The sequence below is a fragment of the Apium graveolens genome, chromosome 3 (assembly GCF_009905375.1).
Source record: "Apium graveolens cultivar Ventura chromosome 3, ASM990537v1, whole genome shotgun sequence".
Classification (NCBI taxonomy): domain Eukaryota; kingdom Viridiplantae; phylum Streptophyta; class Magnoliopsida; order Apiales; family Apiaceae; genus Apium; species Apium graveolens.
The window spans coordinates 13,912,460-13,920,949 of NC_133649.1; positions in this window are offsets into that span (position 1 = coordinate 13,912,460).

An 8,490-nucleotide genomic window follows, 5' to 3' on the forward strand; every position below is an offset into this window, starting at 1 on the left:
TAAAGTTAAGAAGATCAAGATAAACATAAGAAGAGATATGCATGAAGAAGGAATTCCGTGAAGAATGGAATACTTGGAATAGAAGATATCTGATTGATATATTTTAGGAAGCAGAATTATATTCCATATCAATTAGCGATTATCTTGTAACTGTGTAGTATATAAACACAGACATAGGGTTTACACTATAAGTGTTATCATTATCGAGAATATTATTTACTATAACCTTAGCAGCTCTCGTGATATTTTGTTCATCACTGAGAGATAACAGTTCCAGATTGTAACAGAGTTTATTGATTAAATAAAGTTTGTTTTCTGTTACATAAGTTCTTGAAGTTTGATTTGATTGTAATAAACACTGTATTCACCCCCTATACAGTGAAAGTGTGACCTAACAAGTGGTATCAGAGCCTTCTGTTAACACACATACAGTTAAAGATCCAAAAACAATCATGTCTGACACAGAAACTCCAACTAAGCCTACCAAAACTGAGGAATCATCAAAGACATCAACTCAGAGTCGATATGAGACTATCAGAGTTCCCATATTGAGACCATCTGAATATCCCATATGGAAGGTAAGGATGACCATGTTTCTGGAAGCAACAGATCCAGAATACCTTGATAGAATCAAGGAAGGGCCTCACAAACCTACCAAGCTCGCTGTTGTAGTTGCAGGTGAAGCAGCAATGACCGTACCAAAGGAAAAGAGTGATTACACTGCTGAAGATATAGCATCTATTGCTAAGGATGCCAAGGTACGACACTTATTGCATAGTGCCATTGATAATGTAATGTCAAACAGGGTAATCAACTGCAAGACTGCTAAGGAGATATGGGATGCACTGGAGACAAGGTGTCAAGGAACTGAAACAGTTAAGAAGAACAGGAAGACAATACTCACTCAAGAGTATGAACACTTTGACTCTAGGACTAATGAGTCATTGACTGATGTATATGATAGATTTGTCAAACTCTTGAATGACTTGTCATTAGTAAATAAGGAGTATGATCTTGAAGATACAAACCTTAAATTCCTGTTAGCTCTTCCTGAATGTTGGGATTTGAAGGCAACAACAATAAGAGATAACTACAATCTTGATGAAACAACTCTTGATGAAATCTATGGAATGCTCAAGACTCATAAACTTGAGATGGAACAAAGAAGCAAGAGGAAAGGAGGAAAGTCAAGGACAGTTGCTCTCAAGGCTGAAGAGGAATCCCCCAAACCACCTTCCTCAAAGAAAGACAAGGGTAAAGCTCTTATCATAAAGTCTGATACTGAGTCATCAAGTTCTGAGAGTGATGATGACTCAGATTCTGAAAGCTTGCCTGAAACTGATGCTGATGAGGAGATGATGAAGCTGTGTGCTCTTATGGTGAAAGGAATCACAAAGATTGCATACAGGAAGTTCAGGAAGGGAAAGAAGTTTTCCAGAAAAGGCATAAGTTCTGATAAGAAGAATTTCAGAAGATCTGAAGGAAGAGTAGGAAAGTCTGACAGAGGAGATTACGCTCATGTTAAATGTTATAATTGTGGTGAGAAAGGCCACATATCTCCTGATTGCAAGAAGACCAAGAGTGACAAAGGCAAAGCTCTTGTCACAAAGCAGAAAAGCTGGACAGACACCTCAGACTCTGAAAGTGAGGAGAACTATGCATTAATGGCAAATGCTGATAAATCAAGTTCTGAGAGCAGTTCTGAAGCTGCTGAAACAAAGGTACCTCAGACTACTTATGCTTTTCATACTGATGATATTAATGAGTTGAGAAGATATCTTAAAACCATGTTTGTTAGTTATAGAGATCAAACTTTAACATGTGAAAGATTAACTTCTGAAAATCTTGCTTTTAGGAAAAGAAATGATTTCTTAGAAAAAGAGTTAGTCATGTTCCATCAAACTCAGCAGGATAGAGATGATGCTTTTTATGTTAGGGATGAAGTGCTAAAAATGAATGAATCTCTAAAAACTGAGTTAGAAAAGGAGAGAGAGATTATAAGAACTTGGACTAACTCTGGCAAAATAACTCAAAATTTGCTAACCAGTGGAAACTGGAAAGAGGGCTTAGGCTATGGAGAAAATAAAAATGAAAAAGGAACTGTAGAAATTAAGCCTGTTGATAAGCAAAAGCCGAAGTTAAAACCTGTTAAGTTTGTAACTGAAAAATCTGAAAATGAGAAATCAGAAGTTAAAAAGGAATTAGCTTCTGACAAACTAAAACAGGAAAAGACAGCTGAAGTTAACATAGGCTTAATGACAAAGAAGCAGCTTAAGCATAAGCTGAAAGATGTTAAGAATGCAAATAAGGTAAAATCACCTAGGAAAAACAGGAATGGAAAGGAAGGTGTGAATAAAAGTAATAACTATAAATCTGTTCCTGATGCTCCTAGGAAAGCATGTCATAACTGTGGAAGTTCTAACCATCTGGCTTCTTTTTGCAGGAAGAATAAGAATATTAACTCCTTATCTACAAAGTCAGGAGTTAAGAGTCAGTCTGTTAGATACAAACCACAAAATCCTTGTTTTCATTGTGGTAGTTTATGGCATTCCATTTATACTTGTAAGGAATATCATAGTTTGTACTATGATTATTATCAAATAAAACCTTCTTTAAAGAAAGTTTCTGTTGTTCCTTCTAGTGTAAGTTCTGATTCAAAGTCTGGTAGTATAAGTTCTGATAAGAAAACTGTTAACATAAAATCTGATGCTAAATCCGCTGCAAATGTTAACAAACCTAAAAAGGCCAAAGGATCCAAGCAAGTCTGGGTCCTTAAAACTAATAATTAGTGGTCTTTTTGATTGCAGGGCAACAGGAAAAATATTTTAGTTCTGGACAGTGGATGTTCAGGACATATGACTGGAAATAAGGCCCTGCTATCAGACTTTGTGGAGAAAGCTGGCCCAAGTGTTTCTTATGGAGATGGCAACATTGGAAAAACTTTGGGATATGGCAATATCAATCTTGGGAATGTCATTATTAAAGATGTAGCTCTGGTCTCAGGACTTAAACACAACTTACTGAGTATAAGTCAAATCTGTGACAGAGGTTATCATGTTGATTTCTTTGCAGAACATTGTGAAATAGTTAGTAAATCTAAAGGAAAAATTGTTCTGAAGGGATTCAGGCGTGGTAACATTTATGAAGCTAAGCTTTCAACAAGTTCTGATGGTTCTGCAATCTGTTAATGAGTAGAGCCTCAACTGAAGAAAGCTGGAATTGGCACAAGAAACTCTCTCATTTAAACTTCAACAAGATAAATGAACTGATCAAGAAAGATCTTGTGAGAGGACTGCCAAAATCAGTGTTTGTTCCTGATGGTCTTTGTGACTCATGTCAGAAGGCTAAACAAAGAAAATCTTCGTTCAAGAGCAAGACTGAATCATCATTTCTTGAGCCTTATTATCTGCTTCATGTTGATCTATTTGGTCCAGTGAATGTCATGTCTATTGCAAAGAAGAAATATGCGTTAGTCATAGTAGATGAGTTCACCAGATACACATGGGTGTATTTCTTGCACACAAAAAGTGAAACTGCATCTATCCTGATTGATCATGTCAAACATCTGGATAAATTGATCAAAGATTCTGTGAAAATTTTGAGGAGTGATAATGGCACTGAATTCAAGAATTTGATAATGGAAGAGTTCTGCAAAAATCATGGAATAAAGCAGGAATTTTCTGCTCCCGGAACTCCACAGCAAAATGGAGTTGTTGAAAGGAAGAATAGAACTCTAATTGAAGCTGCACGAACAATGCTTGAAGAAGAAAAGCTTCCAACCTATTTCTGGGCTGAAGCTGTGCAGACTGCTTGTTTTACTCAAAATGCAACACTCATTAACAAGCATGGAAAAACACCATATGAGATGGTGAAGAACAAGAAGCCAAATCTCAAATACTTTCATGTATTTGGATGTAAGTGTTTTGTTCTCAAGACTCATCCTGAACAGCTATCCAAGTTTGATCTAAAAGCTGATGAGGGAATCTTTGTGGGATATCCACTTTCTACAAAAGCCTTCAGAGTCTATAATTTGAGAACAAAAGTGGTCATGGAATCTATCAATGTCTCTTTTGATGACAAGAAGATCACTGGACTTGAAGATTGCATTGATCATGATCAGCTGAGATTTGAAAATGAAGATTCATATTCTGATACCTCAAGTCCTGACAGTCTAAGTCCTGATACTGTAAATTCTGATGGATTAAACTCTGATGTTATTGAAACTGTGGTGACTACGTCAAAGGAAGATGCACCAATGCAGGGGGAGCATACTCAAGATATTATCACATCTCAAGAAGCATCAGAACATACATCTGGCTCTTCAAATTCAGATTCGTCAAATTCTGATAAGCCAAGTACTGACAGTACTGAAAATCTAAATACTGAAGGATCCAACTCAGAGAGCATAGTTTCAGGGGGAGCATCAGAAAATGAAACCGAAGACAGCATGAATCATGGGGGAGCATCCAGTTCTAGAGAAAATCTTCCATCTGCAAGGAAGTGGACAAAATCACATACACCTGATTTAATAATTGGAAATCCTGAGGCAGGTGTCAGAACTAGAACAGGTACTTCGAATGAATGTCTTTACAATTCTTTTCTCTCTCAGTCTGAGCCAAAGAAAGTGGAAGAAGCTCTTCAAGATGCTGATTGGGTGCAAGCAATGCAGGAAGAGTTGAATGAATTTGAAAGAAACAAAGTCTGGACCTTAGTGCCAAGACCCAAGAATAGATCGGTTGTTGGTACAAAGTGGGTATTCAGAAACAAAACTGACAGTGATGGCATAATTGTAAGGAACAAAGCAAGGCTGGTTGCAAAAGGATATTCTCAACAGGAGGGAATTGACTATGATGAAACATTTGCTCCAGTTGCTAGGTTAGAAGCCATAAGGATATTCATGGCTTATGCTGCTCACAAAAAGTTTACTGTCTTTCAAATGGATGTGAAAAGTGCTTTTCTCAATGGAGAATTGGAAGAGGAAGTATATGTTGAACAACCTCCAGGCTTTGTAGATTCCAAACATCCAGATTATGTCTACAGGCTTGATAAAGCACTTTATGGACTTAAGCAAGCTCCTAGAGCATGGTATGAGACTTTAGCTCAGTTTCTTCTGGAAAGTGGATTCAACAGAGGAACTATTGACAAAACACTGTTCTATCTCAACCATGGTAAGGACTTACTTTTGATCCAGATTTATGTTGATGATATTATTTTTGGGTCTCCAAATGACAAACTTTGCAAAAAGTTTGCCAACCTAATGCAGTCAAGATATCAGATGAGTATGATGGGAGAACTTAGTTATTTTCTGGGCCTTCAAGTCAAGCAGAGTAAAGAAGGAACTTTTATTTGTCAATCTAAGTACACCAGAAACTTGCTGAAAAAATTTGGAATGCAAGACTGTTCAAGTGCATCCACTCCCATGGCCACTGCAACAAAACTGGATAAGGATACTGGTAATTCAGTAGATATTACTGATTACAGAGGTTGCAAAATTGACAGGAAAAGCACCAGTGGTAGCTGCCAATTTCTTGGAGGCAGGTTGGTTTCTTGGTATAGCAAGAAACAAAAGTCAATTTCCACATCAACTGCAGAAGCAGAGTATATTGCTGCAGGAAGCTGCTGTGCACAGATTCTCTGGATGAAGAATCAGTTACTGGATTATGGGTTAACGTATTTCAAAATCCCTATTTACTGTGATAATCAAAGTGCTATTGCTATGACAGGTAATCCAGTTCAACACTCTATGACAAAGCACATCAGCATCAGGTACCATTTCATCAGGGAACATGTGGATGAAGGTACAGTGGAATTGCATTTTGTTCCCACAGATCAACAAGTAGCAGATATCTTCACAAAACCACTGTGTGAAGCTACTATTACAAAATTGGTAAATGAACTTGGAATGATTTCAGGTTCTTTCTCTAAATCTGCTTAAACTTGTTCTATGTTATCAAACTTTATGATCAGTATTTACAGAATTAATCTCTTTGTATATTCTGTGCATTAATTGATAAATGTTTTTAAGTACTGATTGTTGTCTGATACATATTTCTAAACTCTGATAAGTGATATGTCTGTTTCAGTAACTATTCTACCCTATGAGGATAATTGTGCAAGATACTAACCTACTAGTCTTCAATAAACAAATGATCCCATGAAAGAAGTAATTATTTCTGTGGAAATCTTATGACACAAGCAAATTCTGATACTTGAGCTTAGTTTAGTTTACTTTATTCATCTTACTACTAAGTCCCAAATTAGAATAATGCTACTCATCTGTTTAAGTTCTGATTCTAGTAAAACTGCTGAATGTACTAAGTGCTGATAAACCTCACTTATCAAAAGAAAAAGAAAAAGAATCAAAGAATAATATCAGGTACTCCTTTGAGATCTAGAGTAAAAATGTGAATGGGATGACCCAAGTGCATTGCTGGTATTAAGTAAATATGCATTAGAAAAGCAAAATATTTTTTCTTGGTGACTTTTCACACTCTATGATTACTGGAGAAATACTCTGATAATAGCATAAATTCTGATAAGCAGTCGTGACTCACTTACACTGAGAAGCCTCTGTAAAATAGAATTTCAAAAGATGCATAAAATTAGCACAAAAACAGTTGAGGTGGACTCATGCATGAACTCATTTATCAGTAGGTTTCAGGATAATGACAGCTCTTTAGCAAAATTTTAATTATGACTTATTTCTAAGATGTACTGAAGTAGATCAGACTTTACTCTTTGTCTGTTATTTAGCTTAATGCACACACACATCACTCCATATGAATGATGAAATTTCTGTGGTGGTCTATGTTATTTTAGATAAACAGTCATTGTGTCACTTTTGCACAAATTCTGAGGACAAGTTCTAGTTATACGTTCTGATGATTAAGTTCTGACGTTCATAACTAAGAACTTGTATGAGTATTTACTAAGATAGATATTCCTTGTTCGAGTTAAGACATTATGTTCTGATGACTGTTAAGTTCTGGTATAGGTCTAAGTTCTGATTTTTCAGTCTAACCCTTTACTTGACTTATCTGTGAGTAAAATTTGGTAACAGTCTCAGCTCAATTTCGAAATGTTGAAGTGGAAGATTAATAGTCTATGGTTAAAACATAATGGCACTCGTCCTTGAACAGTTCACTCTTGTTACATGTGCACATTTCTTTTCCAATGACTGTTATTCTTTTTCAAAGTCTAGGGAGACGAGGTAGAATTAATTCTACCTGTCAGCATTAAATATCTTTGCGTCTCTTGGCATTCTCTTGCCTATATACACAGCCACTTCACATTAGTCTTTCCATCACACACACTTATCCTCCTTCTTCTGTCAAAAACACAATGGTTCGATATAACATGTTTTTGAACACACAAACCTTCACAATGGAGCTCAGTTGTGCCGAGTGGCAGCAGGAGTGGCATATAACAGCCATTCCTGAGGAGATCTGGGACTCTATCCCACAGGAGGTGCTGGCTCACCTTCTATTCTTCGAGATGGATTACCATCACCATCTGGAGCGCCTAGAGGAGGAAAGGCGAGAAGCTATCCGTCAGCAAGAGCGAATCATACGACTCGCCATCTTGTTTGTCGAAGATAGGAAGAGGAAGATGACTTAATCTCATCTTCTTCCTGTTCTTCTTCATCCTCAGCTTTGTCAGGCTTCTTAGCTAGGACTAAAGCCGTTGACGTTAGGATTAGAAGCTTAGGGCAAATCTTGTATTGATGTAATTTCTATTTCATATATGTATTGACTTGATATATTAATGAAAACTGTTTTTACTTCAAGATTTTGTCTCTGAGTTATTTTATCTTGTGTTGTTAAATCCTGCTTGATATTCTGATGACTTTTTAAATTTTGTTTTTTTAAGTTCTGATTCTTTATCAGCACTTATTCATCGAAATTATCTCGGTCATTTTTAACATGATTCATTTTCAGAATATTAATGTTGCAGTGAAAAACAATTCAATCAGTGCTAACGGTTTCAATTTTGAATTAAACATGTGTCTCTTGATAACTGAAATGGTTTTTCCTTGAAACAAGGCAACTGGGTAAGTAATCATTCCTGTTTTCTCGAGCCCAGTAACTATCCGTTATTACTGCATGTCTGACAGGTGTCCAACGGTAACATTTTTTTTAGAGTATAAGAACAACAGAGAGAAGATTTCTTTAATCTTTTACTTTCTTTATACTTTATCTCTCTTCTTACTTTTACTCTCTTTCTCATTCTTTCTCACGTTGGTTTTTCATACAGACATTATCTCAAACACCTAACAGGCATACTTGAATTTCAATATTTTTTCACATGGCACCAAAGGATTTAATCATTGATGGAGCAAAGTTTGTTCCAAATAACTATGCTGCAATTCTTGATCATGCTGAAGCTCCATCTGAATTGCATTTTGTGCAAGATCTTCTTGCACATAGTGAGGTTGGGTACGCCTTAACTCAGCCTGAATTATTTTCAAGTCACCAAGTTCTGCGGTTCTGG